The sequence below is a fragment of the Bubalus kerabau genome, chromosome 6 (genome assembly GCF_029407905.1).
Source record: "Bubalus kerabau isolate K-KA32 ecotype Philippines breed swamp buffalo chromosome 6, PCC_UOA_SB_1v2, whole genome shotgun sequence".
Taxonomy (NCBI): Eukaryota; Metazoa; Chordata; class Mammalia; order Artiodactyla; family Bovidae; genus Bubalus; species Bubalus kerabau.
Window position 1 is genome coordinate 42,716,204 of NC_073629.1, and position 23,990 is coordinate 42,740,193.

The window sequence follows — 23,990 nt, forward strand, 5'->3', positions numbered from 1 at the left end:
TTCGCATGAGGTGGCCAAAGTACTGGAGTTTCAGCTTTAGCATCATTCCTTCCAAAGAAATCCCAAGGCTGATCTCCTTCAGAATGGACTGGTTGGATCTCCTTGCAGTCCAAGGGACTCTCAAGAGTCTTCTCCAACACCACAGTTCAAAAGCATCAATTCTTGCCCCGATAGCTACCCCAAAACCACATCTTACTGACTTGACTTACAGAATAGTTCCTGAATCTTTCTGCACTACATCTCTTCTACAGTATCCCAACCCAAACAGCCCACATCTCTTGCTTGAATGATGACATTGCTTTTCCTATGTAAACTATCACTAAATAGTCTACTCTCTACAATGCACAGTGATTTGTTTTCAAGTTGCAGATCTGATCACACCATTCTCCACTACTATTTAAAACTCATCAGAGGCTCTCCATCAATCCTAGACTAAAGATGCAAATGCCCAATACTGTCCACAAGATCCTGCCTTGGCTTGGATCCCACCTGCCTGTCCAGCCTCATCAGAACTATCTTTTCACTTTCCCTCTGCAAGCCAATCACACTGGCTTTTTTCTTGAATGAGCGTGTTCCCTCCAACCACAAAACCTGAAACACAGAAGTTCCTTGGTTTTAAACAATCTCCCTACTTGTCTCAACCTCTTTCACCTCTTCTTTTAGATTTTATCTCTCCTCATTGCCCTTTCTTGGGGATCCCAGGATGACCTCCATTTTACAGTTAATTACGCCATTACTAAGTCCTCCTAGAATGGCTCTATCTCCACACTAATGATAGATGTAAATTTGCATTAAACTGTAGAATTCTTTGGTTAATGTCTATTGTCCTTGCTAAACTACAAGCAGCCCCACCTATCAGGAACCATGTCCACTTCTGTTCCATCATTGTATCCTAAGTCTCTCATTTAACAAATGTTTATGTGCCAGGAAATATTCTAGGTGCTTGAGTGATAACAAGAAAGGGAAGTTTCCATCTGTTGTGGTAAATACACTGTAGTAATAGGAAACAGAAAATATATTTTTTAAGATAAGAAAAATAACAGATAATAATAAATGCTATGTAGAAAATTAAAATAGGACCATATGACAGAATGTGACCAGATGTTTATTTTAGATTGAAAGAACATCATTTTTTTGGGGGGTGGGGGGGTTCCAATTAATTATTTTTTGTTGGAGTTTGTTGGAGTTTGTGTTAGTTTCTGCTGTACAACAAATGAATCAGCTATAAATATACATATATCCCCTCCGTCTTGAACTTCCCTTCCACCCACCCACCGCCATCTCACCCCTCTAGGTTATCACAGAGCACCAGGCCGAGCTCCCTATGCTATACAGCAGCTTCCCACTGCTGCTGCTGCTGCTGCTGCTGCTAAGTCTCTTCAGTCGTGTCCGATTCTGTGCGACCCCATAGACGGCAGCCCACCAGGCTCCTCTGTCCCTGGGATTCTCCAGGCAAGAACACTGGAGTGGGTTGCCATTTCCTTCTCCAATGAATGAAAGTGAAATTGAAGTCACTCAGTCATGTCTGACTCTTAGCAACCCCATGGACTGCAGCCTACCAGGCTCCTCCATCCATGGGATTCTTCCAGGCAAGAGTACTGGAGCGCGGTGCCATTGCCTTCTCCAGCTTCCCACTAGGTATCTATTTTGCACATAGCAGTGTATATATGTCAAAGCTACTCTCTCAGCTCATTCCATCCTCGCCTTCTGCTGTGTCCCCATGTCCAGAAAGAAGATGTTTTTGCGGTGGTGACATTGAAAACCTTAGTTAAGATTTTGCGTGACAAGATGAAACTAGTCAGGTGAAGATTGCTGAGGAGAACCTTCCAGAAAGAGGGAATAAACTACAGCAAAGGCTTGCAAGATGGGAGCTGACACCCGAGACAGGGTCAGGTGTTCATTATGAATGTTCACTAAATATCCATTGATTGCTGTCAGATAAGCAGGGCCCAGTGAGGGGACACTCACCTAGGCTTCTCTCCCTTAGGCTGAGAGAGCTGGAGAGGACAAAGGAGAAAGGTGCAGGTGACATGAATGGTGTCTGTTGCGGTTGCTGGTGATTGATAGATCCTCAGCGCTGCTTTCCAGGGAAGTGAAGTGTGACACATTGATTTTTGCAATTACTGTTGTGAGACAGGGGTGACCGGTCATATTGACAAGAGTGATAAAGTAACTTGCACACAGTAAGATTCTGGCTAGGCTGAAGGAAAAGCTGCATCTGCTGTAACTACTACTGTTTTGCTCAAATTATAGCTGACTCTAAGACCTGGCTTTGAACTTGGCACAGTATGGTTAAAACTATTTTCTGGATTTAACTCTGGAGTAACAATAAACTTTACACATTGAATGATGAATAAGACATGTTCTTCCCCAGGTAGAAAAGGGAATCAAAGGAAAGTACGTTACTTAAAGCATCAGCCTTTTCCAAAAGCAAATGTTTCTTCCCAGGATGGACTGAAATATTTAAGGTTTCTAGAAAATATGGTCTGGAAAGTCCTTTTAAAGTTGTTCTTCAACTACATAAACAAATTGTTCTATTAAATAACAGCAATAACACCTTTAAACTATCAGGTTTCATTTTTTTTTTCCCTAAATAACTGTTTGTGCGTGTGCGTGTGTGTGTGTGTGTGTGTGTGTGTGTGTGTGTATGTGTTATAAGAAAGGGACTTTGGAAAATCTCTAAATAAAACTGCTTAAATGAAAGAGGTAGTGTGCTTTTCTTTTTGAAAGATAACTTTTGATGTCAGAACTTGAAAATGCTTCAGTTACTCCAGAACATTATCACGAATGAACTAATAATCAACCTTATGTCAACCAAATCAATTTATTTAACGGCAGTCCCTTTGGGAAAGTTACTTATGCTTCCTGCTCCTCAGCATTGTATTCTGTAAGATGGTGATAACATTACCTCCCTCACATTTAGACAATGCCAATGACACCTATTCCATTGCTTAAAAGTAGAAGGTGTGAAGGTAAAGATAACAATTTCTATTAGCATGCTGCTGCTGCTGCTGCTGCGTCGCTTCAGCCGTGTCCGACTCTGTGCGACCCCATAGACGGCAGCCCACCAGGCTCCCCCTCCATGATGTCTTCCTATAAAGAGAATAAGACTTTACAACTTGAAGGTAGGCAGTAGGAAACCCCCATGGATGAAACGCACAATCTACAGGGTACTGACATCACCAATCAGTTGGTTTTCTGAGAATATGACCTAAGAGGTTTTTTTCCATTCTAGCTGATCATCAGAATCACCTGAAGTGTGTTTTCAGAAGTACAAATTCCCAAGGGAATCTTATAGTTAGCCAATTTGGGGGAAAGTGAGTTGGAGAATATATTATAATGACTAATACTCTAGAGTTTTTTCACACATTATCTCTGATAAAGCTCATGACAACTCTTACTGTATTGAAAAGAGAACAGAACTTGGAGTCAAAGGACTGGACTTTGGTTCCCACCTTGTCACTTTTTAGTGCACAAAGAACTTAACTTCTGTGATCCTCACTTTCTTCACCTATAAAATGGGAATTAAATGTAGTTATATCTGCCCTACATGCCTACTAGGTCTTTTATTAAACATCAAAGCAAAGTAATAAGTGAGAAATGGTGTCATTGTTGAGATGGGTTCTGTGTCCTGGGTGTCTTTATTAAACTGTAAAGCTAAATAAAAATGAAAGTTTGGGCATCTGAAAGAAGATATGTGTCTATATATGTATATGCAAAGATGTGTGTGTGTTTATGACAATATTAGAGATAATATTAGACAATATTAGCTGGACCAAAAACACTTTAGATGGTATTAATGGCATTCATTCCTTTTTTTTTTTCTTCAAGATTTCCAATTGGTTGAAAGAATTCAGATTGAGTATTAAAAGAAATATCTCAGTTCTAAATCTGAATTCTGGAAGGAAATTCATCTTCTAGAATGAAAGACAATATCTATATAGTAAATTAAAGTACTGGGGCAAGCTGCTGTCATTCTTTAACTTTATATGTTGTCTTGTGAACTATTCTAAGAGTGCTTTAATAAGAAACCATAATGGGATCCTCACCCCTCCTCTATAAAATAACTTTAATTTTGGTTGGTTTTACTTTAATATGTTTCATTCTTCTAAATCACCACCTAAATTAGATTTTAAAGTAAATGAGAGCACTTAGAAAAGAACAAAATTAAAAAGCCATGTGGTTTTTAATGCATATGCCACAGAAATGAATTTTTTTCCTACAGATACAGAATCAGCTTTCACTTATGAACCTAGATTACGGGTTATAAGACAGTTGCAATGGTTATGTGAAATGAGCATATAACTATAATGTCAATTTTAAGAAGAAAGTGTGTTACACTTTATCTGGAGAATAAACAGTGACCACTTACAGTCCAAGAGTAAAATATCCTATTATTTTCTTAACTCTGGACATTAAAAATTAGAGACCAGGTGGAAAGAGCAAGGACATAAAAAGGGCACACTCTCTGAGACCAAAAGTAATTCACATAAAATGAATAAGAGCCATTGGCACCCAGAAAACATCCCAGAAGCAATTAGGAGACAGTCCATTGAAAAAGTAGTCACTGTAAAATTGGATGTTAACATTGTAAGGATGTTTGGAAGGTATTTCAGTGAGGTAGAAAATGGAAATAGTTGAGTTTGAGGCCAATGTAGGGGCTACAGAGGAGAGTTGAAAGATAATATTTTCACCATGTGCTTCAGTCACATTCAATGAAAGATTTTTTAAAAAAATCCAAATTATGAAAAAGACAAAAAAAGGGATTTTTGTCAAGCTAATATACATCAATCAAAATTATTCCTACAGATCCATTCCCTTTGCTGTAAACCCAAATTTCTCAAGCTCTATCTTCTTATGCCATTTGGTTTCCTAAGTGAACCCAGATACAGAGAAACCTCAACTATAATAGGCAGAAAAAATAACTCATGTTGTAAATCAATATGAACTTTCTGAATCCAAAGAGGTCTCTCAAGAGTATGGTTAACATCAATAAAACTCACAGAGATCGATGAAACAGAGGATGCAGAAGAGTAATATAGAGCTAACTATGAAAAAATATGATAATCAAGAAGCACCAGCTACCTGCCTAAAATACACATGCAGTCACACGCACAAATACATGCAAAGAACACCTTCAAATCTGAGAAGTCTCTGGAAATAGATCTCAAAATGAGGATTGCTAGATTTAACAAATAATAATACAGGATTCTCAGCTAAATCTGGATTTCAAATAAACAACAAAAATGATTCATGTAAATATGTAATATTTATATATAAATAAGCCTCATGCAATATTTGGGACATATTTATATTAAATTATTTGTTGCCTATCTGAAATTTAAATTTAACTGGGCCTCTTGTATTTTATCTGGCAACCCTACACTGAAGTCTGTGTACTCAAGTTTTGAAAATACACCAAAAATTATAATGCTGTCACTTTAAACAGTCAACTGGCTCCAACAGTCATAACCCTATCACAGACTTCATCACCGATATCATATAATGGTCCCCTGATGGGAAATGAACATCCAGATGATCCTGAATATGAATATCTAATTTTTAAGATTATTATTAAATGCAAACACAAAATTTTTAAATTCTCATTCTGAGAATCAGAGATCATGTCCTCACACTCCCCCAAGGTAATCCTTGTACCATGGTGTATCATCAGTGTTCTGCAAAGAAACAGAGCCCTTGGGAGAGAGTGCTTGTGGAGGTCAGCAAGTTCAAAATCTGCAGGGTAAGCCAGCTGGCTGGAGATTCAAGGAAGAATTTCAGTTCAAGTTCAAAGGCTGTCAGCTAGCAGAATTCTCTCTTCTAGGGAGGCCAATCTTTTTCTAACAAAGCCTTCAACTGACTGAATGAGACCTACCCACATTATGGAAGGCAACCAGCTTTATTCAAAGTCTAGTGATTTAAATGCTATCCTCATCTAAAAAGACATCATCACAGAAACAAATGTTTTACCAAATATCTCAGTACAGTGACCTAGCCAAGTTAACACATAAAATTAACCATCACACTCACTTTGCTCTACATCATACTATAGTGCTGCTGCTGCTGCTACTGCTGCTAAGTCGCTTCAGTCGTGTCCGACTCTGCGTGACCCCATAGACAGCAGCCCACAAGGCTCCCCCGTCCCTGGGATTCTCCAGGCAAGAACACTGGAGTGGGTTGCCATTTCCCTCTCCAATGCATGAAAGTGAAAAGTGAAAGTGAAGTCGCTCAGTCGTGTACGACTCTCAGTGACCCCATGGACTTCAGCCTACCAGGCTCCTCCATCCATGGTATTTTCCAGGCAAGAGTACTGGAGTGAGGTGCCATTGCCTTCTTCATACTATAGTGCACTACATACCATATCATATTTCCCACCAGAATCACAGTGATCCTCATCACCTGGCTTCTCTCCTGATGCCCTAATCTATACACTGATTCTCAATCTTTAGTGTGTCTAAGTATAAGCTGAGAAGTTTGTCAATAATGAGATACCAGAGCTTCCCTCATGGTCCAGTTGTTGAGAGCCCACTCTGCAGTGCAGAGGACACCAGTTCGATCCCTGGTCCGGGAGGATCCCACATGACTCGAAGCAACTAAGCCTATGCATCACAACTACTGAGCCTGCACTCTGGAGCCCATGCTCTGCAATGAGAGAAGCTACTGCAATGAGAAGCCCACGCACCACAACAAAGACTAGCCCCCACTCACCACAACTAGAGAGAGCCCGTGCAGTAGTGAAGACCCAGTGACCCAGCATAGCCATACATAAATAAATAAATGTGTGCTCAGTTATTCAGTCATGTCCAACTCTTTGCAACCCCACAGACTGTATCCCACCAGGCTCCTCTGTCCATGGGACTTTACAAGCAAGAATACTAGAATGAGGTGCCATTTCCTACTCCAGGGGACCTTCCCCACCCAGGGATCGAATCCAGTTCTCCTGCCTGCATCTCTTGCATTGAGGCACATTCTTCACCACTGAGCCACTGGGAAGGTCCAAATAAATAAATAACACTGAAAACACACACACACACACACACACACACACACTTGATATCTTTTAAAAAATGAGATACCTGAGCTAACACCTCCAAGATTCCCATATATTAAGTCTGGGGTGAGATCCAGAAGTCAGAATTTTTAATAAGCACCTCTTTGAAAATATCACTATATTGAGTACAACTCAATACAATGTAGGAGTTTCATTAGAGCAAGGTATGTGGCAGAGTCTTACACATCACTGTTGAGTCAATGAAGTTCCATGTTCTTCACATTTATATCTGCAGAATCTATAGTTCTTTATTCAACTGAGCATTCCACATGCAAAAAAAAAAAAAAATCAGCAAAAACACCAGTGAGAATCCCCACTACTCCATTCTCTCTACTAGCTCAATCTCTTTCTAGCCTAGCTTAAAATGTGTCTGGACTATAAGTGTCCAGTAGGTTTGTCCCGGGGGAGAGGGACTCAAATTATTCTTGATTTGAAGTCCTACACAAAGATCCTGAGTGGAGTCATTGACCAAAACAACAAATTCAGGTAAGACCTGTAAATTTTTTACAAGCAACATCAAGTTTTTAAATTCAGGCGTATTTCTTTATGGTTCCCCTATCCTTTAACAAGACTTCATCTGCCTCATTTTTATGATGTTAATACATCTTAGAACCAAGAGGATAATGAGTCTTCACATGAGAATTCTGATGGTAACAGTAGTAACATGTATTAGAGACTGTAAAGGGTCTGAGATTTTAACCAACTTGTAGACGAACAAGTTTCATGGATGTTGGTGAAGACATGAGTAACCTAGTTCAGAGACAGAGGACCTCATGGCACATGGGGCAGCAGGCAGCATGAGTATTAGCATATGTTCATCAGTTCCACTTGCCCCCAAGTCCCCAAAAGTGATATGGATGGGCCCAGATGAGTGTGTACATATACAGAGAGTTGTCTTTTTTTCTGATTGCACTGGGTCTTCATTCCTACACACAAGCTTTCTCTAGTTGTAGAGATCGAGGGCTACTCTCTCGTTGAGGTATGCAGGCTTCTCACTGTGGTGGCTTCTCTTGTTGCAAAGCACAGGTTCTAGGTGCATAAGCTTGCAGCATGTAGGCTCAGTATTTGTGGCACATGGGTTTAGTTGCTCTGTGGCATGTGGAATTGTCTCAGACCAGAGATCAAATCCATGTTCCCTGCATTGGTAGGCAGATTCTTATTCACTGTATCACCAGGGAAGTCTGAGAGTTGTATTTTAAAAGAAGAACCCTAAACTTAGGGCTCCAAAGCCTTTTCTAATGGGCAATAAGTATATTTGTCCTTTGCTCCAGAGAGAAACACTATCTCTGTGTTCCAATGCAGGATACATGAGAGGCACAGGTTCAGTCCCTGGGTCAGGAAGATCCCCTGGAGGAAGGCACAGCAACCCACTTCAGTATTCTTGCCTGGAAAATCCCATGGATAGAGGAGCCTGGTGGGCTACAGTCCATGGAGCCGCAAAGAATTGGACATGACTGAGCATGCATATACACACACACATGCCACCGCAATTACATCCATAAAGGCCCCATCTCCAAATGCAGTCACATTGGAGGTTGGGGATTCAGCATGTAACTTTGTGGGAGAGGACACATTCACTTCATAATACCAACCTATCTCTTTCTACCAAGAGTCAACTCAGTAGGATTCATATAAACATACTAATATAAAAGAATTGGCTGTGTTCTTCAACATGAGACCAATTCTAACACTATGTCATTCCTGCTTCTGGCAATGTGGGAACCCAGAGAAGTAGAGTGGCCTAGAGTCCATGTAGCTTGTCATCTCCAGTCACTTAGTGGTGACTCCCTGGAGCACTATGCTGCTAGCTCAACTACAGGGTCATGATCTGCTGTAACACCTGCCAGGACTATGGCCACACATTTGCATATACCTACCATGGACATAAAGGACTCTTAACAAAGACATGAATACTTATGCCATTACCCTAGTCTGTTCATCCAACATAATTCTTTTATTATTGTTTCCATCAGCAAAAATAATGGGGATAAGCTGGGTAAGTTATTTCTTCCCTTGCAAAAATACGCAAGCACTAAATATATGATAGGTATTTATTATGTGATGTAGAAAGATGTTCGTGATGGATTTATTATGTGAAAAGGTAAATTTCTAACTATATAAAATATGATCACATTTTTAAAATATAAAATATTAAGAGAGTATTTACAAATGTAAACAAAGCAAATCAGAGTTACCTTCCTTCCTCCTCTCTTTATTTTTCCTGTCTTCTAGTCCTTCCTGGGAGGAGTTTTGCTTTTGTTATGCCATATTGTTGTTGTTAAAGTCATTTTTTTATTCCACTTTATTTTGTTTGTGTCTTTTTAAGATAGGAAAAAAAGAGACAGAGAATCTGTTAACCTAGTAAGGTACTGGGTTTATGCTATACAAGGCAACAATATAACCAAAGTGGGGGGTTTTTTTGCCCTGTAAATATTAACTCTGTATAAAGTTCCTTCTAAGAAAGATCAGGATGAAAGTGCTAGTACCACCTCTCCAAGGAGGGGAAGTCAATCAAACAAATAAACTAGGTGAGAGAGAAAGAAGACAAAAAATTCTAAGATACAAGAAGAAAGCCAAAGACATGGGAGCAACCTAAGTGTCGATCAAGAGGTGAATGGACAAAAATGTGCATGTGCCTGAATGGATAAAGATATACACAATGGGATACTACTCAGCCATAAAAAAGAATGAAATTTTACCATTTGCAGCAACATAGCTGAAACTGGAGGGCATCTTGCTAAGTGAAATAAGTCAGACAGAGAAAGACAATTACTATATGATATCACTTACATGTGGAATCTGAAAAATACAACATACTAATGAATATAACAAAAACAGAAGCAAACTCACAGACACAAAGAACAAACCAGTGGTTAACAGTGGGGAGAAGTAAAAGAAGAGGGAAAGTATAGGGGTAAGGGATGAACCCCTGGAGTAGGAAATGGCAACCTACTCCAACATTCTTGCCTGGAAAATTCCATGGACAGAAGGGCCTGGCGGGCTGCAGTCCATGAGGTCACAAGAGTTGGACAAAATTGAGTAACTTTCACATTCAGGGGATGAACAGATACAATTATCAAATATAAAATAAACTACAATGATCTATTGTACACCACAAGGAATAAAGCCAATATTTTATATTAACTATAAATAGAGTATAACCTTTAAAATTATAAATGCCTATATTGTAGACCTGTAACATATAATATTGTATAGAACCTATACTTTAATAAAATTTTTAAAATGGAATTTTAAAGAACAGAAAAAAGGGAGGCAAGGAGGCCAGAGAAAGTCCATCGGAGGCAAACCTGGATGGACTGACACATAATCCCGAAAAGAAGCAGAGGATCTTCCTGTTTCCCCTCCAAACTCGGGATGTGTCCTGAACATCTAGCAGTGATGGTTTCTCAAACTTAATAAAAATAAATATCCTCATATTTATTAAGTTATCCTCATATCCATACCCATAACTAAAGGGTGTGTGTGTGTGTGTTTAAATGTCTAAAAAAAATGTCAGAGGGAATATATACTACACTGTTAACAGTAGTTATCCAAGAGTGGTGAGATTATGCATAGTTTTTATTATTTTCATTTGTCTCTATTTTCTAACCTTTCTGTACAACAAGCATAGAGAGTTTTGAGTAAAGATTTTTAAAATTACAGCTATGATTTTAAGAGAAAGAGAGAAAGCCTGCAAGGGAGATTCAGACAAAGAAGAAACTCTGATATACTCTGCATGTTCCTTTCTGCACAGCAAGCAATAAAGCATGTTATATACTTCTAGAAACTACTGAAGCTGGGAGGGATTGGTGATAGAGTCCCTCACCCCCATTGTGCGGGTGAAGGAACTCGGGCCTAGAGGTGTCTAGCAATGCACCCAGTAAAAAGTCACAGCAGCAGAGTGGGGAAATAGTTCAGATTAATTCATTCTTAACCCAGTACTTTTATTAGGTACCTGGAGAAGCAGTATCATTACAGTTTAAAGTTCTACAGTGTCTCTAATTAGGTCCAAAGATAAAAATGTGAGGGGTTTTTGGCCAAAGCAAAAGAATGGAATCAGCAAAGCGTGAAGGTATTACTCCAATCAATTTGGAGACACCTTCCAGTCAGTAGCCAGTCTCCCAGGATGCATCTATAACATGCCCCTCCTTTAGTTAAGTGCTAATTTCTACACTATGTTCTCATCCTTTATAATACTCTCTCCTAAGGGAAACCTGTCCTGGGATTGATAATAAGTGACCTTCTTATCCCCTCTCAACAGAGTGAAAAGGGTACAGTGCAGAGCAACACAATGTTATAAAGCAATTATCCTCCAATTAAAAAAAAAAAAGGTGAAAGAACATTATTATTAAAATCCATAGCTTTTTTCAGTGTCACTTTTAAAATGTACCTAACTGACACATAGACAACATTTTTACCTCTTTTATATTTACGAATAGAGCTTTAAAGAAATGTTTACAATAATGCATGCCTCCAGCCTGCCTCAGGCACAATGAATGTGACAGTGCATACAAAGATCTTAGAGTTCCCTGGACACGGACATAGACGCACACAGCAGTCGCCTTGCCCTCATGAAAAGTTATCTGCTGAGCCTGGCAAGACCCTGAACCATAAAGTAACTTTCCTGTGTTTCTCAATGAGATCTAACCCTATTTGTATTTCTCAAATAGGTACAGAAATCGAAACCAGGAACCAGTAGTTTGGGGGGGAATCAAATGCCAAAATTGTTCGGCAGTGTGGGTAAAAAATGAGTTGAGAAGTACAAAGAGGAAGCTCTCCGAAAGCAGAGAGTATAATTAAGTCAACTTTCAAATTTAACTTCTTTCTTTCCCACGTATTTGAAATCTGCTGTCTTTCCCATAGACCTGCAGATGGTGCCTCGAGGGTGGCTGTCAGCGACCTCTGAAGAGTGAGACTGGAACTGAAACCCACAAGCCTTGCACCTGTGGGGTCAGCTTCATTCATAGTCTTGACCTTGCTGATTTCCAACATCTCCCCCAATAAATGTCATCCCCACAAGGGACACTTGGAACATCACCGTCTCTTTAGTAGTCCAGTTTTAAGTCTTGCTCAAAGTAGATTTAGGGCAGATATTTTAAGTCAGAATTCTATTTAGTGAAACCTGAGATGGATACTTGCTGAAAGACACAGCTCATCCAGGAAAGGAGTTTAACTATTACCTTACAACTTGGGCTTCAGGTAAAATCTTTTGTTGTTTCAAATGACTTAAATTGCCACAAAATCATTGCTCTACCTTTCCTCAGATTCCATCACCTTGATTTTCCCATTTTTACCTGGATAAGCTTGCAGAGGACACACAGGTAAGGTCAGGTAGAAGCCTTATTCCACGTAAATTGCCATTTTCCACCATAGGAGCTGTCCCCATGTACAGAAGAAATCTGGTGAATCCTGTGAATAGTGAAAATATTAGATCCCATCAGTGGTGGGTAGAGGAAAGCTGTGGAGTAGAGGTAGAAATACCAGGAATAACTAAAAAGAAAAAGGACACTGAGGTTTGTCCACAATAATTATCCTCATTTTACAGAATAAAAAAACGTAGGCATACAGAGGTTAACTTGGCCAAATGATACAACTAAATTATAAAGATTCCTATAAATACTTTTTCAATATGTGAATCACATTATAAATCTTTTGAAACATTTAGTATTACTAAGTAATTATCATTCAAACGATTTAGGAACATATGCTTTAAGAAATAAGGAGTTGATCTTTTTGAAGAAGGTTTTAGGCTGGCAGTGAATCCAGATGACAATTTTATAATATTTAATAACAGCAGCTCTTTGCATAGTAGAAATAGTCCTTACTCACAAGATAAACTTAGTTCCAGGGCAAAGAAGAATGTTTTATTTAAACTCCAAAAACTTTGGAGTACCTACTGCAAACTTCTCCCCCTGCTGAGCTGGTATGCCACAGAAACATGTCCACACTCTTTTTTTCAAAATTCTCAAAGTCTAACAAGGGTGGAGAGAGAACCAACTCTAACGTATGTATGTGCACAGTTGCTCAGTCGTGTCTGACTCTTTGTGACCCCATGGAATGTAGCCCTCCAGGCTCCTCTGTCCATGAGATTCTCCAAGCAAGAATACTGGAATGGGTAGCCATTGCCTTCCCCAGGGAATCTTCTAGACCCAGGGATTGAACCCGCATCTCCTGTATTGCAGGCGAATTCTTTATTGTCTGAGCCACCAGGGGCTTTCCTGATGGCTAACTCTAAGGTAACACAGAGTAAAGAAGTAGCCAAACAGAGCTACAAATAAGGAGCATGTGGGACCCAGAGGAAGTAACAAGATGACCAAAGAAATTTTAGAACTATTTGTCCAACATTCACTTTTCAGCCACAACCACAGACTTAAGCACCCGTCTCCTCCTCCACCCACCAAAACAAGAGTCAGCTATAATTACAGGATTGAGTCCGAGATAAATTTGGCCCCTAGATGGGGCTAACAAGGTGAAAATAATTAGAGGAAATTCTTGAAAGTTTCCTGAAGGAAGGATAGACAATCAAAGAACAAAGTAAGGCAAGGTAGGGCTTGGTGGTGTCTGGCAGAAGAGAGAATGGTTCAGGCCTGTTGGATACCAACAGGAAATATCAATTTAAAAGAAGGAGAAGGGAAAACAAACAAAAAGCAACCTGGTCAAAACCTGGTTTAAGCCATTTGATCCAGCGATAAATGGAGATAGAATAAAACCATCAGAATGAGCAAAATGAAAAACCTAAACAGCACAATGGGGCTTCCCAGGTGGCGCTAGTGGTAAAAAAACCTGCCTGCCAGTGCAGGAGACATAAGAGACATGGGTTCGATCCCTGGGTCAGGAGAAGGGCATGGCAACCCACTCCAGTATTCCTGCCTGGAGAATCCCCATGGACTGAGGAACCTGGCGGGCTAGAGTTCACAGGACCATAAATAGCTGGACATGACTTAGCACACAAACAGCATGATGCTCTCATCAGCAGCAGTTTTCTGAGAGCTTACTATTTGTAGACTGTTACGCTTCTTGCTAAGACTGCAAGGCAGACAGAATTCATCCTTTGCACCAAAAGAACATACAGTGTAGTTAGGGACACAGGAAATGCCAAATAAGAGTTATATGAGAAGTAAGTGCTTTGGGACACAGAGGACAAAGTAATCAGAGACCCAGAGGCCAACACGCAAGCAAGAAAGAGTCTATGGTAAAGGAGGATGAGACAGCTGGGACTCGAGAGAGAAGTAGGGATATGGGACACTTTATAGTAAAAGTTTAAAAAGAGCAATTTGAGATTGTATCAAGCTGCTGTGAAGATACTCAAGTGAAACATAATATTCTGTGGTACAGAACACATCCACCCACACACTGAAACCATTTGAGCCCCAGTGACTTTTGATGTGAAGTTGGCAGTCATGTCCTCAACTAGTTAGAGGGTTGTTGTTCAGTCACTAAGTCATGTCCGACTCTTTGTGACCCCATGGACTGCAGCACGCCAGGCTTCCCTGTCCTCCACTATCTCCCGGAGTTTGCTCAAGTTCATGTGCATTGAGTCAGTGATAGTATCCAACCACCTTATCCTCTGCCCCCCTCTTCACTGACGGTATGAACACTCTAAAAATGAAAAATCAGTTCCCTTATGCTCACCATATTTACTCCAACATGCCTAAAAGGCAAGGCATGTTTTAGAGGCTGAGGAATGATGCCTCTAATACAACTGGCACAATTAATTAGCAACATCTTCTATGGAGATGTTTATCTATAATCTGTGCATTTATGTGTTTAATTATTCAGATGTTTACATTTATATATATAACTTTCAGAGAGTAGTTTATACCTCACATGGCATGGGGGTGGTCTTGTACTTTAAAAATGTGAAATTAATCTCTTTTATTTAGAAAGTGCAGTGGAAAATGATTATGTTTGTTTGGAAAGTGTTTTATTTATGCAAATATGCATCGTACTGATGCAGTAAATAATTAATTGACTTCCTAATGCAACCCAGATTCAATCATCTCCCAAATATCTCTGTTCTTTTTGAAGAACCAAATGTATTTCATGCTTTACATTCAAAACACAAATAAAATATCTACAAAAAATTCAAACCACTGTTTATTATTATTTTAGTACTGCTGTGCTTGGCAGGAAAAATGTTATAGAAATATGGGCAGAGGCCATGTGCAATATTATCTGACCAGAGAGAACAACTGACATGGGAGATTTCTGGGACTGGATATAGGAAATGCAAATTTAAACCTAGAAATTTGGCCTTTCCATGGTCTAATCAACTAGCAATGTTTAGCAAGCTTTTCCTGTAAACAGTCAGAAAGTGAATATTTTTGGTTTTGTGGGTCATAGGATTTCTGTCAAAACTAAATTCTTCTGTGATAGTGCAAAAGCAACTATAAACCATGTAATTGAAGGAGTGGCTGTCTGAGTTCCAAAAAACTTCATTTAGGAAAAAGTGAGTGGGCTAGATTTGGCCGTGGTATGACCCATGGACTAGGCATTGACATGAATCAGTGATAACAAGCAAGGTTAAACAGTTCTCCTTTACAAGGGCTTGGTATCTGGAGACAGTTATACACATGGATGGAACTCTGCCTAAGCAAAGAAGAGCCCCAGGGACTTCATATCAACATATCAGAAGAGTTGAAGAAACCAGTATGAGAGATTTACTATAAGGGATTAAAGGTTCTTTTGTCACAATGTTTAATCATGGATTAGAAGGAGTCTGAATTTTCATTTCAGAATTTTATCTTTTAAAATGCATTTCTTTCTACCTCCACACACCCCGTCCCTCTTGAGATCATCCCATATTTTTTCCTACAAAGGTGCTTTTAACCTAAAGAAATCTTTAGTGTTGCTATGGCAAAGCTTAATTTCAGTTCCAGACTGGGTTCAAAGCCAATACAGGGGCAAGGCTGACATGCTGAATAACTTCCTTTGTTCTTTGTGTACAATTTAGTTCCTCAATTTCCTACTCTAAAGCATATGAAATGTTTCAATTCCAATTATCTCCACAGGAAGGAGGACTTCCCCCTCCCCTTATCTTATAGTTCTGAGGGGACTGCATATCCCCTGTGAAGATAGAAGATTTTTTAGAGTGGGCCAGGGGTAGGGGGGGAACAACTCCCTACAATAAAAGAGTAGTTGATAAATAATTCCTCCCAATATTTTCAGTTGCTGCATTTATTATCCTTTACTCAAAAGAAATCACATGAAGAGTTTGGGAGAATAATGCAAAGATTCTCATTTTAATTTTAATCTCAATCCCTGGAGTCATTGTCCTAAAAACAGAGTCTAAACTTTCTGAAGTGGCTACTCATCTTGCTCCCCACCACTCCCTCTGCTTCCTAGTGTTTCTCTGTCGTTTTCCATACATTCTGTTGAGCAAATCAATCCCTCCTCAGGAAGGCAGCCTCATTCATAATGTCTGGGAAAGGATATTTGTCGCAGACTCGGACAATGGCAACCTTTCCAATCACTTCTCCATTGCTGCCTTCTTGTCCCTTCTTAGAGTTTCAGTTCCATAATCTAGTATTGAACGGGCAGCAGAGTGAAAGGACCTGGAGGAGCACTGTGAGATAGATGCACTTAAGAGTCTGAGATACTTGCCAACGAGTGCGAGAAGTGAAATCTCCTATGTTCTAGTGCATTAGAATGATGTCAGGGAAAGCTCAGACTAGCAAGACTGAATCAGGAAAGATTTGAGATTGCACCTATATCACAAAGCAGTGTTGAAAGGTTAACAGATGCCCAAGTGGTCAATTTAGATTAAAACACAGCTGTGATGACAGACATTCAATACAGAAGTCAATAGACCTGCACTGATTGTAGTGACTAGCACATAAGGACTGAATCTTAATGAAATCCTTTTCTGCCCCCACAGAATCTTATATATATGTATATATATACACACACAATATTTATATATACATCCACAAATATTTTATATATACAGGCAAATGTAGTTAGGCATGTATACATGTAAATAAAATGATTACACTGTGTTTTAAAAACCACACAATGTTTTAAAATGGTCTAAAGTATTCTCCCAAATTATTAACAGTATCTAGGGGCTTCTCCAGTGGCTCAGACAGTAAAGAACCCACCTGCCAATGCAGGAGACACAGAGGCACAGGTTTGATTCCCAGGTTGGGAAGATCCACTGGAGACAGAACAGTATCTAGGAGTGATTTTTATAATGATATATTTCTATATTTTCAAATGTTCTTTAATAAGTGTAACTTTTATAATTAAAAAATAAACAGTAGTAAAAAACCATCTTCTTCATTCCCTTTCTTAAAAAAATAAAATAGGCTCTCAAAAATGCCTCCTGAGTTACCTTCTGAGAAAAGACTATCAACAGTAAAAGAATTACAAACAAGCACCTGTGCTTCCGTGGGGGTGGGATGCCCCAAATCCTTAATCCTGGACCCATTTTATGCCTTAGAGGAAGAGAGAAAAGGTGGGATAGAGGATATAAAATAAGGCGAAGGTCCTAAAATAGAGGAGGAACTAATAAGCAGGCAGGGGGACTTCCCTAGTGGTCGAGTGATTAAGACTTTGCCTTTCTAATGATGGCAGTATGGGTTAGATCCCTGGTCAGAGAACTAAGATCTTACAAGCCTCCTGGCCAACAAATCAAAAAGCAGAAGCAAAATTACAACAGATTCAATAAAGACTTTAAAAATAATCACATTTTAAAGAAAAAGTCTTTAAAAAGAGGCGTGGTAGGTGATGAGTGATTTCAGGAAAGCAGGTGGGACTCACAGACCCTGAAAAGGGCCAGGTGGTGGTGGTAGCCAAGTCGTGTCCAGCTCTCGTGACCCCATGGACTGTAGCCCGCCAGGCTCCTGTCCATGGGATTCTCCAGGCAAGAATACTGGAGTGGGTTGCCATTTCCTTCTCCAGACAAGGGCCAGACGAGACAAAGCTCTGCCAGAGTGATAGGCAGGGAGGATGAGTCTTTCCTTTTGTCTTCAAATATTATATTTATTCATGAACAGTGTAATAAACTTTTATCAGTATAATTCTCTCCACCCAGTTGTCCTTGTCTTATATCTCATCTATACATATATTTTTAACCCCAAATACTCATTTTGGCATTAAACAGTATAAATCTTTGAAAGGAATTTGTGTGTATGTATAAATAAAAGCAGAAACAAAGAAAACTCTCAGCATAAAATTCCATATCCAGCCAAATATCCTTCAAAAACCAAGGTGAGCTAAAGACATTTGCAGAAAGGCCAGCCAAGCAAATTTGTCACCTTCAGTGCAGAGACACATGAAATAATAAAATGAGTTGCTTAGGCAGAAGGAGAAAGATGTCAGAAAAACTCCAGACCTATAGAAAGGAATATAGAGCTCCCAGAGCAGATATGATAAATACATAAACATAAAAAGGAGGATGTGTCTTTTTTAAAAACTTTTTATTTTATATTGGAGTCTCGCTGAGAAGGGGGTGGCAGAGGATGAGATGATAACATTACCAACTCAATGGACATGAATTTGAGCAAACTCCAGGAGATGGTGGAGGACAGGGGAGCTTAGTATGCTACAGTCCGTGGAGTCTCAAAGAGTCAGACATGACTTAGTGACTGAACACCAGCAACAACAATAGCCAATTAACAGTGTTGTGATAGTCTCACGTGAAGAGCAAAGGGACTGAGCCATGCATATATTAATACAAGGGAGGATGTGTCTCGAGGCTGCGCATCCATGCTCCTAATCCCACTCTTCTTCCCCGCCCTCCAGTCCAGGGTTCCTCCCTCTCATCCAATGTCTCAAACTCTCTCCTGACTCATCACCTTAAAGATCGGATGAACTTTTCAGAATAACTTTATCTTCTGTGGGTTATCCAGTGGTATTTGCACACTGATAAGAGGAAAACCCCTTCTGTGACCAAAACCAGAAGAATGAAGAACATTGTGAGAAAAGTCGCATGTTAAAAAAAGATGAAAGGGGCACTTTCCTGGTATTCCAGTGGTTAAGACTTCACCTTCCCATGCAGGGTGTGTGGGTTCAGTCCCTAGTCAGGGAGCTATGATCCCACTTGCCTCCAGTCAAAAACACTAAAACATAAAACAGTAGCAATATTGCAACAAATTCAATGAAGACTTTTTTTAAAAAAGAAGAAGAGTTTGGGGAAGGAAGCATTTCTTCTTCCAGGACGATGTTCCTGCCTCCTACCCAAGCGCCTCCACTAACGTGGTGTAGTTCATGCACCTGATCCTACCTCAGCCTAGCAGACTAGGATAACCCCTTAAATTCCATTGCCTCAGTCTAGTCATCCATAGAATGGGCATAGCAGGAGCATGTTCCTCACATATTTGACTATAGGGATTAAATGAACTAATCCATGCAAAGTACTTAGAGCCTACCACATAGCACACAGACAATAAATGTAAGCAGTAATTACTGTCACAATGTACACACAGTACACAGTTTCTGCATCCCAAGGGAAATGAGAATCCTTGAGAATGGGACCCATGTCTGGGTTATCTCTGAGCCTAGTTGACATTAGGGGTCCATGAATATTGACTAATTTCATATACTAGTAAAGTCCAGTATCGCATATAAGAGAACTAAAATGCACATCCAAACACACCTCCCTAGACTTTTGAATGAATAAAAATAATATTTTTACCAGGTAATAACATTATTACATTTAGTGAAGTCTTACATTGTCCAGTGATGGCAACCCACTCCAGTATTCTTGTCTGGAAAATCCCATGGACGGAGGAGACTGGTTGGCTACTGTCCATGGGGTGGCAGAGTCAGACACGACTGAGCGACTTCACTATCTCTATATTGTCCAGTGTACCTATTTAATCCTCAAAGCTAGTGGTACTTTTATTAACTCCATTTTAAACACCCCCCCAAAAAATGAAGCTCAGAAAGGAAAATGATCATGAGTTCATACAGACATAGGGTGCAAACCCAGGCCCATTTGGCTCATAACTGTGTTATGCAAACTTCTCTCTAAAGACTTAGACCCAGATTTATACGCAGAAAACTAGAGGGAAAAATCGTGTTCATATACAAATTCCTTATCAGCTCTATTATTTATGTTTTCCCAACCTAACTTTGTGTTGTAATTAAGTAGTGGATTTAAAGGATATGTTCTGCATAAGTCTTATTGCTAAGAACCTCAGAGGAACGAAGGAGGTCAGCATATTTTAGTAGTTCTGTTTTGAGCAATGCTGGTGACAGAGGGGAAGAAATCAATAAAGAAAACTGCATTCAGAAAGAAACACTGGGCTAATGGTAAATCAGAATGTTCTCTGCAGAAGCTAGACAAAACTGGATCTATTTTGGCCTTTCCGCAGTTTAATTCTTCGAAATCCATGTGACATAATTCAAGGGGAAATAATACATATTGATGTGGGTGAGAGAACAGATTTAAAGTATTTCCTGTATATTTGAGTCAGTACACAAGAACTTCAGTTCTTGCCTTTTTTTAACAGCAGCCTCTGTGCTGTGAGAGTGCAGATGTGCCCAGCAAGGAGGAAATAGCTTGTAAAAAAGTTCTATGAGCAAGGCACTGGGGAACTGAGATGATGAAGGTGATAGCCAAGAAAGACCAGGGTCATCTGGAAGTATTTGAAGTGTCCTAGAAAAGTGATGGGCCTCTGCTCTGGCCAGAAACCTGATTTGATTGTGATTGCTGTAACAACACTCTATTAGACGCTATGGTGTGTGTGTGATAGGCTTGCATATGTTATTTTGTGTGTGATGTGGTATGTATGAGAGGGGGAGAGACTGTGCTGAGGTATATTTGTGATGATTTGTGATTCTGTGTGGGGGGTGTATGTGTGTGTGTGTGTACAAATACAGTGAGAATCTACATCAGAGACAGAAAGAAAATACACCTCTGCTCAGCTAGAAGAAAAGCAAAAGACCAATACAGCAAAAGACCAACAATGACCAGCAATGAACTAACAAGCTGGATGGGACAGAGGCTGGAAGCAGGGATAGAGCAAAAGGCTAGAGCCTTCCCAAAGCAAAGGACAGAGCCTTCTCCTGAAGAAAACACAACTAGAGCTACATATCCGGTTTGGGCAAAGATGTGGGAGATGTATGTTTTCACACATCCAGTGGGAACTTATTTAGGATATTCCTGGAGGGCCATTGGCAACGTGCGCCACAGTGTAAATCACACATACTCTTTGACCCCACAGTTCCTCATTGGGGGGATTTCTCAGAGGAAATGAAACATTAAGCATGGAAAATGGAAGTGAAAATATATTCCTTGTGCACCATATATAACACAGGTAATGCCCATCATTTTAGGTTCTGTGAAATAAATAATAATAATGCAGTTTGGAGAATGAGCTATAGGTCTGTAGATAGCTATGCAGAGAGATGCCCAATACACAGTGCTCAGGTAAAAGAGCTCACAACAAAACAAAAAGGCGTATTTTCATTTCAGAGAAACAAAATTGTGCTCACATTTATAGGAAATACTTGGAATGATTTATAACAAAATATTAATAGTGGGTTATGTCTAGGAGATGATGACATTAGGGGAAGGGGAGAGAATTTCCCTTTCTACATCATACATAATTTTTTCCTCAAAATATATATTATTTCTACATTTGAGAGGAAATAGCAATAAGGATGTTGTCATTTAGGAGGGAAGAAAGAGAGATTTTTCTAATATGCGATAGTAGAGCAGATTCAGACGTCGCTGCATTTCAGATTTGAGTCCATGGCCAGACCCCCAGGCTATGTAAGTAAAACACTGAAAGACTGACTCCCTAGATTTCTGAATCTGCTTCCCCACCGACAGTGGAAAGCAGTATTACAGCCTGGTATTTCCTATGCAGCCTGCATATCTGTAGCCATCTTGGCAAAACAAAGCTGCTACAGCAGATGAGCAGGGGAAAAGTCCTTTTCTGAGAGCCCAGCTAGTTCTTGCTGACAAATAGAGAGAAAAGAGCTTTGGCTGTTTAGGACTTTATAGATGGTTTAATTTACTTTGATAGTAAAAATGAAAGCAAGGACTAAATATGCTCTTACAACAAAATCACCGAAAGGCATTAAGAATGCATGCTATTCAGCATACAAATGCACAGATCACCTTTTTATATTTGGCAATAATGTCTAGATTTCAAAGTGCATGGTAGAATAATGAAACAGTATTCTACTTTCAACAATGCTGGAGCTCTATCCAGTTGTCTGGGGCTTTGTTTTCTGCCAGTGATTTGCTGAAATAGAGCCCTTTATCATTTTCATCATTCATGGCATGTCTTGTTTTCACAAAATACACAATCATACCTCTCCTTGGTGTGAAAGATAGCTATTATTACAAAGGAAAAGACACTTTCCATCTTACAAACCATAAAAATGTTCATTTGGTATCACATTTTTATGAAACTTATTATGAATTTAATATTTTCCTCTTGGCCTAACCATTTTCCAAGTGTTTTTTTTTTTCATTTTTTATTGATCTTTAATCACTATTGTTTCCTAAAACATTTTACCTTTCTCGGGCTTCTCTCCCATCATCACCTCCTGTTTCCTTGTGATCTATAAACAAAATACTAAGTGTATTAGATTCATGGCATTTAAAAGAATTCCTTTTATAAATGAAGGAATTGTATAGTTTAACTCTATAAATTACCTGTTTTGTAAAATTTCACATCTTTTAAGAGAATACATATGCATTTTTCTTTTCCTTGTTGTATCACTATAAAAACTAAGTAAGGGAGGAAAAAAGAATCAGTTCAGTTCAGTCACTCAGTCATGTCCGACTCTTTGCAACACCATGAATCACAGCAGGCCAGGCCTCCCTGTCCATCATCAACTCCCAGAGTTCACTCAAACTCATGTCCATCGAGTCGGTGATGCCATTCAGCCATCTCATCCTCTGTCGTCCCCTTCTCCTCCTGCCCACACTCCCTCCCAGTATCAGAGTCTTTTCCAATGAGTCAACTCTTTGCATGAGGTGGCCAAAGTATTGGAGTTTTAGCTTTAGCATCAGTCCTTCCAAAGAACACCCAGGACTGATCTCCTTTAGAATGGACTGGTTGGATCTCCTTGCAGTCCAAGGGACTCTCAAGAGTCTTCTCCAACACCACAGTTCAAAAGCATCAATTCTTTGGCACTCAGCTTTCTTCACAATATCTTGAAACAATTTGCACATTAATGACAGTTGAATCATGAGCCCAAATTCTCATTTATAAGCAAGATACATTCACAATTAATGCATGGAAATTTTTTTTTAAATCCTGACTATAGAACCTTTATGTGAAGGAAAATACAGTTCTATTGCTGATGCTAATTCCTCTAAGAAGACTATGGATCAGTTCTACTGGTATACAGCTTCTATTTTCTGAGTAACACCAAAGACTTTTTTAATCTTCCTACCATCAACACTTTTTTAATAACTTGAAGGAGGATATGAGGAAGCAGTAAAGCAAAATTAAATAACTATGACCTCATATACAAATGCTGGAATGAAAAGAAAACAGCCAGAAATATAGCCCTTATGGTCATTTTTTTTGTACGTGCTCAGATGACAACAGGAAAATACTCAAGGCACATACTGATGGGCAAAGGCAGGGACCAGACAAAATACACTGCAAACAATTCTGAATTAGATCCAGCTCTGGATTTTGACTGTTGAGTGACCTTGGATGTGGCAGGTAGCAGCTCTCAGCCTCAGACCCCCTCAGTTGCTTGGATTCTTGTTGTAAAAGATTCAAGCACTACAGAGGTTTAAGAACTGGAGTCTTTATTCATCTGTTTTACATTTCTAGCCCCATGTCAGAGAATTGCTAGTGCTTTGATGGGTATCTTTTTAATCCTTTTTCTATGTAGGTTATTCCTACATATATAAAGAGAAAGCATTTTTTCCTCCTATCTCATTAATAGACTCACACAACTTTGGTGACTGTGGCAAATTGCATTATTGCTGCCTGTTATTGGCTCCTCTCCCTGCATG

At 39.5% G+C, this 23,990-nt stretch overlaps 1 long non-coding RNA gene across 4 annotated transcripts in view; it reads right to left on the reverse strand.

Annotated features, from left to right (window-relative positions):
• The window catches only part of LOC129655050 (uncharacterized), a 157,271-nt gene that overhangs the window by 64,325 nt on the left and 68,956 nt on the right, over nt 1–23,990 (reverse strand). For 3 of the 4 annotated variants that reach the window (XR_008715733.1, XR_008715730.1, XR_008715731.1), the window contains exon 2: nt 12,346–12,460. This is a non-coding gene — a long non-coding RNA (uncharacterized LOC129655050). Of the gene's footprint in view, nt 1–2,813; nt 3,094–12,345; nt 12,461–23,990 lie in introns of those variants that run through there. The other variant, XR_008715732.1, reaches the window with a different exon arrangement.